This window comes from Paroedura picta, chromosome 6, assembly GCF_049243985.1.
Source record: "Paroedura picta isolate Pp20150507F chromosome 6, Ppicta_v3.0, whole genome shotgun sequence".
Classification (NCBI taxonomy): Eukaryota; Metazoa; Chordata; class Lepidosauria; order Squamata; family Gekkonidae; genus Paroedura; species Paroedura picta.
Genome location: NC_135374.1, coordinates 27620400 through 27632704, shown reverse-complemented (window position 1 = coordinate 27632704; position 12305 = coordinate 27620400). Strand labels below are relative to the sequence as shown.

Here is a 12305-nt window from a genome sequence, read left to right as displayed (position 1 = left end):
TTTAAAGGATTTGGCAGCTGTCAAATAAAGTAAGAAGTAGTTTTAAAAGCTTGTGTACACAGAATCTGAAAGATAGGGACATTTCTTCTGGGTCTATTTAAAATATTCAAGTGGCAGAAACATACGCACCGATCTCAATCCAGAGAACAGAAGCCATTCTAGAAATCCATGGGGCAAATAAGTTATCATGGGACATCAGCACGACTGATTTGCTCTGGACAGGGGCCAGTGTCAGCACAAACAATGGTTATCACTGTCAACAATACGTGATAGGGAAAGTTGATATTCCCACCCATATCCTCTTCGTCATGTGACCTGGAAAACAACCTCTCCAATTCATCCTGTGCTGTCTCTTGGCTGCCACCATCTAGCTGATGAGTGGTCACAGGTTGCACAACCTGTAGTCACCTCCCAAAAAACAAGGTCGTTTCTATTAGCAAAAGCTAAGCCAGAGGAATAACACCCAACCCATTTTGAGACAAATTATTTCTTCCCAGCCTGGCTGCATCCCGAACCTATGATTACTTAATTAAATGGAAGCTGGCTTAATTGAAGAGGTGCAACTACCTTGCATAAATGCTCCAAAGGTTCAGCTGCACGAAACCCATGTATGATAAAATGAATTATGCAAATAATGAAAGACAATCAATTAAACAATAACCTTCACTCTTGATGCCAGGGGCAGCAATCATTTGAGGTGCAAAGGCCACCACAGAAACAACCCCCACTGAATTCAGAGATGCTGCCACATAATTATAAATAGGAAGCAGGCTATAAAGCAGAGTTAGCAACACAAGTCTTGATACACATGCACACAAAACCTGATATCTTAAAACTTTGTTGGTCTTAAAGGTGCCAATGGACACAAACTTCCTTCTCCTACTTCAGACCAACATGGTACACACCTGAATTTATCTTGAACTGTTGTTCATTGAGGTGTTTCTGTGTGGGCATGCACTGGGACTGTGCTTGTGCAGGCCAGCCACCAGAGGCTCTATTACCGTTACTCTGGTAATTCTTTAACACTTCAAGGGGAGTCCATCCCCTGCAGAGCTCCTGCCTAATGGTCACATGCTCTACATGGAGGAGCCCCCCCCCCCCCAGTAGTCCTGAGACACCATGGTTTCAGGAAGGGAAACACCACCTTACATCATCATTGATGTCTAAGCCTTTTAAAGTGAGAAGTATATAAAACCTAAGAGGGGTAAACTATTTGCTACTTTTATTGATTTAAAAATGACTATTGACAATCTCTAGGGGAAAGCTCTGGACTAAGCTAACAAATCTAAAATTTGACCAGTGAGTATCATCATATCTACTAAAACAACTCCATAAGAACAACTTTTGTCAAATCAAATACTCAGTGGAGGGAAATTTAACAACAAAAATTCCAATACATATAGGAGTGAGCCAAGGGTATATCTTTGCTCCACATTCATTTAATCTTTATTAAATGATTTACCTGTTTATTTTGAAAAAGTGAATAGTTATCCTCTAGTAAATTAAAGGCCAACTCAGCTTTTATTGTGTGTGGATGACACAGTAATTTTATTTAAAACATGAGTATGCTTAATTTGTTATCTTTGTACTTTTATTAGTTACTGTAATGAAAACCAGTTAAAAATAAACTGAAAAAAGCAAAATCATGGTTTTTGTCAAAACTTGTTATAAATTCCATTGGCAGGTAAATGGAAATCAAATAGAACAGGTAAATCACATCAGATATTTAAGTATAAATTTCAGCTATAAGACCAAATGGGGAAACCTTAGAAAGTTTCCAAAGTCTTAAAAGGCCAGCTGGGTCTTTTGGCCAGGTTTTACCACCCAAAAAACAATAAAAATCTACCAGCTGTCCTTAACATTTATAACACAAAAATAACCCTACAGATTCTATATGGAATTCCAATTTGGATGGATGCATTCAATAGTGAACTAGAAAATAAACAATCTTTTTTTCCGGACAGCTATTAGAAGTTCCAAATTGTGTAGCAAACCATAATCTAGTTTGAGAGCTTGGACAACAGTAATTAGAATACTGCCAACTACCACCTGGTTTCGCATCTCACGTTCTTGGGAAAGGTGGTTGAGGGGGATTAGCTCCTGGCATTTTTGGAGGAAACTTCAGCCCTGGATCCATACTAGTTTGGCTTTCATCCTGGCCACAAGGTGGAGACTGCGCTGGTCGCCCTAATGGATTATATCTGATGCCAGCTGGACCGGAGCAGTTCGGCCATCCTGGTACTTTTAGATTTGTCAGCCGCATTTGATGTTGTCGATCACAAGCTGCTGGCCCACCACCTCACCAGGACGGGAATTAGGACTGCGATGAAAAGGTTGGTCTCCATTCTCTGGAACTGGACTCAGACGGTTGCACTGGGGGAGGAGTTATCTGACCACTTTGTGCTCCCATGGGGGGTACCTCAGGGGGCGATACTCTCCCCCACACTTTTCAACATCTATATGTGTCCTCTAGCCCAGCTGGTTCGGGGGTTTGGGCTGGGTTGTCACCAGTATGCAGATGACACCCAGCACTACCGCCTGATGGACAGCTGTCAGAAACCCCCATATATTTCTGCCATGATTATATTTCTGTTATGATTTAGTGTGTCCATCTAGCCGTACCCATATGCCCTGATGTAACCCACCTGCTTTTTTGTCACACCAAGGTTGATTTACTGCTGTTGTATTTTATGCATACCAACCTCCCCAAAAATTCCTCACCTCTCCCTTATTGCCTTCCTTCAAATTCCCTCCCTGTTTGGTTTCTTTAATTTCCACATCTTCCGATCCCTTGATGCCCTGGCTGTTATCTGCATATTATGACTCCTTTTGAACTGTGCCTGGTTTGAGTTCCCAGGGGAGGGTGAGCCCCTCAAGCTCCTATATCGCCTAACCTATACTTTGTGAATAAGTTCTGACTATGCCTTCAACATAGATGCTCGTACTTCTAATAGATAGTTTGCTTATTTAGAATTTGAAGTCTCTCACAACAACCAGCCGGACTTCCTCCCCGGATACATTTGCCAGTTGTTTGGAAGCAGTGGCTGCATGGCTCAGGCAGAGCCCTCTGAGACTCAACCCCTCCAAGACTTAGGTCCTGTGACTGGGTAGAAGGGGGTAGGATCAGGAAGCATGTCACCCCTGCCTGGATTGGGTGCAATTAACAGCTGTACCAGCTGCCAGGAATTCGGGGATGATCTTTGATACCTCCCTTTCAGTGGAGGCTCAGATAATGAAAGTAGCCCAAACGGCATTTTTCCACAGCTACTAGTGCCCTACCTACCTTCAGTACATTTGGCCACAGTGATCATGCAATGGTCACTTTTAGACTAGACTTCTGTAACTTGCTGTATGCAGGCCTACCCTTGCAACTGGTACAAAATGCAGATGCAAGGGTCCTCATTAAGACCCACATCCAACTGATGCTGCGGTAGTGCACTGGTTTCCTTCTGGGTCAAGTTCAAGGTTCTGGTTTTGACCTTTAAGGCTATACACAGCCTGGGTCCCACCTACCTGAGGGACCACTTATCTGCTTATGTCCCCTGCAAAGCTCTCTGCTCTGCGGTTATGAATTTGCTGGCTGTCCCGGACCCCTGGGACATTTGTGTGGCCTTAACCAGGGCCATGGCCCCAACCTGGTAGAATGAACTCCCAGAAGAGCTAAGGGCCCTTGATGGAGCTCGCTGGGTTCCACAGGGCCTGTAAGATGGTGTTCTTCTGCCAGGTATTTGGTTGAGGCATTATGATATTGCCATCTATTTCTATTTCTATTGTTTAAGGGCTTTTATGGGGTTTTATATTGTAATTTGTATTGGTTTTATAGTGTAAACTGCCACAAGACAGCCAATCCTGAGTGGCGGTATAAAAATCCCAACCCAATATAAATAAAACAAATAAATACAGGCTTGGCTCCAAACCTTTAACTACTGGTTAAAGATCCACTTCCATGTTCAGCCAAAAATGTTACTTTCCAATCTTCTGGGAGACTCTCCCCCCTTCAACTGGTTCAAAAATATTTCATAGAAATTTCAGTCACTTGGTCTAGAGACATACGTTATTGCCCAAGAAAAAGGGTTAACTAAAACTAATATTGCAGAGGATAGAAGACCTGAATGCCCAATTATTAGGATCTTCTGCTAATAGTATATGCTATCCCTGATTCTGGGATATACCTTTACTAGATTATTACCTTCATATCTGCAGATTTTGGACAAATATCCTTTAAAAAGAGGCTTTCCTATTAGAATGTTTAAACTCCTTCTGGTCACATGTCACTCAGGGTAGATTTCTGTGGATCCCTTCTTCTGAAATACTTTGTATCCATGGCTGCAAAGTTCCAGGTACAAAGTTCCATATATTCCTTGAATGCCCCAAGGTTATGCACTGTTGCTGTATTTTAGCTGATTAACTGACGAGATTAAAATTTCATTCTGCTGATGAGAAACACTGATAAAAGCTATATTAAGAGTGAAGGACTCTACACTTATTGTAAAAGTAGCCAAGGTTCTGTCAGGTATTGTAAGAGACAATCTGCCTTTTATGGATGCTGTAACTGTTTAAAGTTTAATTTTATGTTTGCTGCCTCTATTTATGCCAATAAGGGAATTCTGAATCTGACAAAACCCAAGTGCTATGTCCTACCACCATTTGTTACTAAAGCAGCCAACATGGTGGGTAGTTGGTCTTTTGCAACCCCTAGCAAGAAAAAAGAGCCTCTTGTGGCGCAGAGTGGTAAGGCAGCCGCCTGAAAGCTTTGCCCATGAGGTTGGGAGTTCGATCCCAGCAGCCAGCTCAAGGTTGACTCAGCCTTCCATCCTTCCGAGGTCGGTAAAATGAGTACCCAGCTTGCTGCTGGGGGGTAAACGGTCATGACTGGGGAAGGCACTGGCAAACCACCCCGTATTGAGTCTGCCATGAAAACGCTAGAGGGCATCACCCCAAGGGTCAGACATGACTCGGTGCTTGCACAGGGGATACCTTTACCTTTACTAGCAAGAAAAAAAGCAAACATTTTGGAGCCTGTTGCGTCTCTTTAGGGAGTGACTGATGTTGTGAGCCCCAATGTTTACCTCTGTGATTGGATCTGTGCCATAGGCCAATGTGTAGGTTACTGTGATGAGCAAGGCTGCTGGTGAGAGTGCCAGGACTAAGGCGACTGCAATGGATGGAGTGTATACATCTGACCAGGCCTTTGCAGAGAGGCAGGACTTGCTGTGAGACAAAAGGAATGAGCTGTTTGCTGCTTCTTCTTGATTTGAGATTAAAGATACAAGTCAGTTGATGAAGGAAATCATGTTGTTCCCTCAAACAGGCCTTCCACCTACTGCCAGGTGTCAGGAGAGAAATCTCTGGAGTGCAGCCAAGCATGCCTTCTCAATACAAGTGCTGAAACCATGGCCCTGGATGAGTTGAGTGTTAGCCTGCATTAATCCATACATTGGGTAGCATGTATGCTACCCATACATTGGGTAGCATACAATGCTTCCGCTTGGAGAAGTTTAGCCAGAGGCTTCTTGTCTTCATATGGAAGCTCTATATAAGCAGCCATCTTTTCTTAGAGGAACCACTGGTATCCTTCCAGAATTGCAGTATAGCTAGAAATGAGCAGGTTGAGTGCAGCAGAAGAGTAATCTTTTCTACTAACCGCATCATTTTTTTGCCACTCTATCAGCTGGTGAGGAACCTGTGTGCTGTTTCATCTGTATCTCCTCAGCTATGAGGAATGAGGCTGAAGGATGGCTGAATAAGTAGGTATGACCTTCTTGTTACATACTGTATAAATTCTCCACCATTCTGGATGTGGCAGCCAAGTAAGTTGGTTTTTGCTAGAGAGCCTTGGAGATAGTGGCAATACCCTCCAGGGTAAGGAAGGCAATTATACCAGGTGATTCTGCAAAGAGCTTGCCTTGTCTCGAGGTCTTGGGTTGCTGGAGGTCACCTCTATTTCCAACCACTTAGCCTCTTGCATCATTTGTTCTGTGTAGAGCTTCAGATCTTCATCAGGTGACACTGGATCAGGTCCCCTACAGTGTCATCAGGGGAAGAGACCAATTGTAAGTCTGAGCCCACACCAGAAGGGGAGCTAGCCCTCAAAATTTTTCTTGGAATTCAAATGTTCCTATGATGTCTTCATCCACTTCCCTCCCTCAAAGGCACGATTTTCCCTCAATTTTTATTTTCTTTTACTTTTGTGTAGTTGTGGGAAGGTCTGGGGATCAATGGAAGAGCCTTTGCTTTGTATATAGAAGGTTCCAGGTTCAATCCCCAGCATCTCCAATTAAAAACACTGACCTTGATGGACACTTGGATTGACTTAGCAATTTTGTACTCAGGGAGCCAGAAAGGAACATTTGCCCATTACCGCCTTGTGCATTAGAATAGATCACATGATTTCTCAAGAACTCACAATTCTAATTGTTATACATGAAGATGTATGAAAAAGCAGTTTATGAAGACATGCTTCATTTTTCAACTTTAAACTTGGAAGTCTGCAAGAGTAGGCCTTCGATTCTAGTTTTTATTCTCTCCCTCCATCTTTTTGATGTGAAAACATCTTTAGCGGTACCCTAGGGGGAACCATGCAATGGAAGTAATGACGGAAGTGACCTGGTACAGCAGGGAGATGAAAGAAGAAGCGAACCGAGAGGAGGGCCAGCCCTGCCACTGCCACCCCTACAAACCACATGCCTCAACCCCTCCCCAGAGCCCCCATGAGGAGTCCCATGGTCACTTTACTTCCCCGCTACTCAGTCTAGCAATGTCTTAAGCCACTCCAGGAAGTTCAGGGAAAGAGGAGCGCAGTAGCAGGGGAGAGAAAGGCAGGCTTAGCGCAAAGCAGCCACAATCTGTCAGACTAGCTGTTGCTCTTTGGCACCATTTTCTTGCCTCAATGATCCCACGAGGGCCAGCCACAAAGGCATCACTTGGCAGCAGCCCTCCTTCCCCTCCATACTCACCTCCCTCTCCTTGTGCCTAAGTCTTACCGGGGGCCACCAAGTCCCTTTCACCAAGTCCCTTGCTGCCCAAGAGGCACAGAGTGCCAGCAGGCTCTCTGTGGTGGTCTTTGCCCATTCTTCATAAGAATCCACATTACTCAGCTTCTCAGCCTGCACTGAAAACAAGTTCCCAAGGGAAACTGATTTTTTTTTAATCCCTCTTTATCTTTGTTCTAAAAAATGATGTTTTCACATAGATCTTATGTGATAATCCAATTCTCGCAACTCATTATATTCCCCCCCCTACTGAAGCTCAAAAGAGTTCTCACAGCTAAAGTTTTGCTGCACTTGCTTATTAGAGACAACTGCTTATACAAGAACAAATACTGACAGCTTGCCATATATGTGTAGAGTATACCTTTAATTTTTGTACAAAAAAGAAGTTTGTATCTATGAGCTCAGCATAAAAAATGGCTATGCAAGGTTTAGATTTGAGTCCAGGAGCACCTTAGAGATTAACAGGAGTTTCAGGGCATGAGTTTTTGCTAGTCGAAACTCCCTTTGTCAGACAACGGTAGGAATAAAGATCTCTGAGTATTTACCGTATTTGCCGGCGTACAAGGCGACTGGGCGTATAAGACGACCCCCCAACATTTCAACTCAAAATATTGAGTGAGCCCAGTGGGGGGGGAGCCGCTCGCCGCCCGCCGCTCGCCGCTCGCCGCTCGCCGCTCGCCGCCCGCTGCTCGCCGCTCACCGCCCGCCGCCCGCCGCCCACGGCGCTGCTCACCCAGTGGGGGGGAGCCGCTCGCCGCCGCTCGCCGCTCCCCGCCACCCGCCGCCGCTCGCCGCTCGCCGGCGCAGCTCACCCAGTGGGGGGGAGCCGCTCGCCGCCGCTCCCCGCCACCCGCCGCCGCTCGCCGCTCGCCGCTCGCCGGCGCAGCTCACCCAGTGGGGGGGAGCCGCTCGCCGCCGCTCGCCGCTCGCCACCGCCCACCACCGCTCGCCGCTCGCCGCCGCTTGCTGCTCGCCCGGTGTATAAGACGGAGCACCCGGCGTATAAGACGGCCCCCCCACTTGGAGGCATGTTTTTCAGAGGAAAAAAGCCGTCTTATACGCCGGCAAATACGGTATATTCCAGGCAGAAAGTGGGGGCAGTGTTGTAAGGAACACTTGTAAATTGTAATCTGCTTGATTAGAGCAGAAGGGAAATGCTTGGGGGTAGAAAATTAGCATCTGCAAAGAGACAAAAAATCCTGAGTCCCTATGTCAGGTTGAACTGCCTTTGGATGAAAGAACAAAGTGGAAACTTAGGGAGCCTTTGTAATATCTGGTTTATTTGCAAACTAGAATTTAACCCGCTGTAAGCTTAATACATCGGGCGCTAGCGGGGGGCGCAGGGGGCTGTTCCCGGGGCCAGGAGAAGGCCGCGGCCCACCCACTCACCCAGCATCGACCTGGGGCCTTCTCCCAGCCCCAGGAGCAGCCTCGCCGTGTCTGTGACCCACCCACCCACCCAGCAGCGACCCGGGGCGGGAAAGGAGCAGGGACGCCGCATCTTTGACACGGCATCCCTGCTCCTTTCCCCAGGGTGAGGGGAAGCTGGCCGGCGGACTTACCATGGGGGAAGGCTTCTTCCTCCGAGCAGTGACTCCCCGGCTGTCCCAGGTGAGGCCAGGCCAAGCGGCCAATGGGGAGCCGCACTTTGCGCGGCTCCCCATTGGCCGCTCCGCCCTGGATGGACACTCAGAGGGCCCAATCAGGAGCCGCTTCATGGCTCTTGATTGGACCCTCTGAGTTTTTATCCTGGACAGGGCCCGCCCTTTCTCCTCCCACATTGCCCTTACTCAATTATTACTACAGCTCCGCAGGAGTGGTTAAAGATGTACAAGTGTTGCACAATGAAAGAAACAGGCTCCTACTGCAGACTGGACAGTTGCCAATGCAGTTTCAGATGCCACCCAGCAAAAACAATATATCTCTGCAGATAACTAGTCAGCTTCCCATGTTGCTCACTTTAAATTTAAAACATTCCAGCATATTTTGCCTTTCCTGCCTCCAAACTCAAACTGCTCCTTGCTAGATCTGTCCCTCTTCCAGGCCCTGAAAAGAATCTGATTGCCAGGCCAAGAAAGAGATCCTTGCCATTAGGGACCATTGCAGCACTTTAATCATCTGTGAGCAGCCTGGCAGCCGTCCTCTCGCCTGGATGTAGTTTCCAAACCACTTGTCAAAGGCAACACTACATAAAAGATGTTCAAACAATAAGATCTGGAAGTCACCAAAGCATGTAACCTCACTTGAAAGACAGGTGCAATAAACCAGAACACATAATGTCACAGATGTCAGACACACCTTTTTAAATAGCCACCATTTATTTTGAAATACGTACTCCTTCCGTAGAAAAGAGCAAGAGTGCAGTAGCATATTAAAGCCTAACAATATTTGGCTCACTTCTTCAGATGCCAGTAACTCAACAAAGCTCATACCCTGCCACAAGTTTTGTTAGTCTTTAAGGTAAGGTGACCCACTTTTGGAGGGACATCTGTGGGTACCTACAGATAGGTAGGACCGCCTTTTGCCCTATATCCCCCGCAGGGCTTTACGCTCTGCGGGGGCTAACCTACTGGTCGTTCCCGGCCCCAAGGAAGCCCGCCTGGCCTCAACTAGGGCCAGGGCCTTTTCGGTCCTGGCCCCAACCTGGTGGAATGAGCTCCCGGAAGAGCTGAGGGCCCTGTGGGAATTACCAGCATTCCGCAGGGCCTGTAAGACGGAGCTCTTCCGCCAGGCTTATAACTGAGGCCGGGCGGAAAGAAGATCAGCCCCCCCCCTCACAAACTGGCGGTAGAGAGCGTCACCCCCTGCCGTAGATGAGGATGCAGAGAGCAAATGAGTAGATTACGCCATCGCTGTTACAATTACTGTAAATCATTGGTTTTTATTGTCATTTTATGGTTTTAGGGGACGGGGTTATGTAAGCCGCCTCGAGCCTTCGGGGGAAGGCGGGGTATAAATATAAATATAATAATAATAATAATAATAATAATAATAATAATAATAATAATAATAATAATAATACCTGGCAAATTGTACTTATGTTGAAATTAATATATATATATATTACAATACTATTTTTGCATTCTATGCATTCTATGAAACTTTTTGTTGCTCCATATAGACCAAATTTTTAATCAGGAATTCCCCCGGTCAATGGTGTCCCGCTTTAACAATGTTAAAATCTGGTCACCTTACTTTAAGGTGTTACTGGTCTCTTGCTCTTTTCTACTGCTATAGACAGACCCAGATACCTCCCAATCTTGTTATTATTTCTAAACATGACTCATCTGTAACATTACTGGCATCCCTTCTTTACGTAGTTCCATTACATTCCAGAGTACACAGCTTTGCTACATTCCTTGAATTTTCTTCTGATACCCTTAAACCAGGCCTTCCCAACCAGAATTTCATGAAACCTGGGGTTTCTTGACAGCTCTGGAACCATTTCCTGAATGGGTGGGAATTAGTTTGGGATTTTTCTTAAACTGTTAAACATTTATTGGGTGATATGACCATGTATGGTCATGTCGACCTGCCGGCTCCTCCCCCCCAAATGGCCAATGGTGAGCTTGGAGGGGGTGGGAAGGGGCGTGGCTCTGAGTGCCATATATGCTTCCCAACCATATTCTGCACCATTGCGCCATTTCTGGGGTTTCTCAAAGCCTGAAGAATGTTCCAGGGCTTTCAAAACATCAAAAAAGTTGAGAAAGGCTGCCTCAAAACAAATACTCTGTAACACTTTACACCAAATCAGTTTCAGAACCAATGGGATGAAATTAATTGAAAAGAAATTCTGTCTGGACATCCGGAAGAAGTTCCTGACCGTTAGAGGGGTTTCTTAGTGGAAAAGGCTTCCTCAGGAGGTGGTGGGTTCTCCATCTTTGGAAATTTTTAAACAGAGGCTAGTTCTGTGAAGGTTCAAGGGAGTGGCAGGTTACAGTGGATGAGTGATAGGATTGTGAGTGTCCTGCTTTGTGTGGGAAGTTGGACTAGATGACCCAGGAGATCCCTTCCAACTCTGCTATTCTACTAGGGAAGAGAAATATAGGGGTTGTTTGTTTCCCTATCTGTCACACATTTTTATTTTACTCTTCTTCCAAGGATCATTAAATAGTATACAAGCGCCTTCTTTTCTCTATTTGAGCCCTTTCCCCTATTTTAGCATAATAGCCCTGTGAGATAAGGCTAAGAGATGGTGACCAAGTCCAAAATTACTCAGCAAACTTCATAACAAAGCTCAAGAGCAACAAAGGCTTAGAGGTGCCCCTGCTGCTTCAGTCCAACACAGCTACATCCTTCATGGCAGATTGGGGAGCTGAATCTGGATACCCCTCCCAGGTGCCAGCCCATCCCCTACTACACCACACAGGCTCTCAAAGTACGGGCAATCCTCAGTCCTCGGGACAGCACAGCTGCTTTTTATTATGCTTTTTATATTATTATATATTGTTAAAACCACTCTTATGATGCTCCAAAATAGAACACAACTAACCCAGTACTACCCTTTACAACAAGACCACGGTAAGCTCCAGGCGCACATGCCAGCAGCTCATTAGGTCCCCTTTTGTGGAAACGAGATCCCAAAGTTCCTGCTCGTCCGAGCGGGACCTCTGGACGTCTGCCGCCCTCTTTCCCCATCGTCACCCAGCCATCTCGGAGACAGGGTGCTCTGTGCGGCCGCCACATGGGCTCAGCCGCTGGGCATGGGTGGGATCCGGTTTCCCCTGGCCAGCGCCTAAGCATCCCCGCAGGGATTGCACAACCCCCAGCCAGCAGGGCGTGCAGCCCAATTCGACGCAAAGCAAGCCCTTTCTCCCAAGCAGCCGTGCCAAGGCAACTCCCGGGCGCGTGCCCCTGAGCAACACCAGACTCCAAGGGGCTTGCTCTCGAGGAGGCTCGCATGGGCTGGGGCTGCAGAGGGGGGACGGGGACGGAGCGATCCGCAGCAATTACCAGTCCTCGCCGGCCCTGCACTTCTGCCGCCGGAGGTCCTCTCTCCGTTACTTCTAAGGCTTCGGGTATCAACCCAAATCCCCCGCCAACCACAGAGAAGAGAACGGGCCGGTCGCCTGTCACTACCATAGAGTTCCCTCCCGGCAGGCTAGAGCGCCGTAGCCGGCGACCGCACGACGGTTGCCTAGAAACCAGGCCTAGTAACCCTCCAGGACCCTTCTCGGGCTTCCGACCCAAGGCGCGCGGATCGAGCCCTCTGGCGCCTTTTCGGCGCTTGTGCAAAGCATCCGCCTTGCAAAGGCCCCCTAAACTGAGTCGTTCCATCGCCCCGCACACCCATCCCGGAGTTGACTGCCGAAC

General features: G+C 47.0%; 1 protein-coding gene across 2 annotated transcripts in view; it reads right to left on the bottom strand.

Annotated features, from left to right (window-relative positions):
• B4GALT4 (beta-1,4-galactosyltransferase 4) overlaps positions 1–12092 on the bottom strand; it is a 41217-nt gene extending 29125 nt beyond the window's left edge. The window contains exons 1-2 of one of the 2 annotated variants that reach the window (XM_077341904.1): positions 11946–12029; positions 5906–6023 (exon numbers count right to left, since the gene is read on the bottom strand). The gene's annotated coding sequence lies outside the window, so the exon portion shown is untranslated. Of the gene's footprint in view, positions 1–5905; positions 6024–11945 lie in introns of both variants that reach the window. The other variant, XM_077341901.1, reaches the window with a different exon arrangement.
• Between the last annotated feature and the right edge of the window lie 213 nt (positions 12093–12305).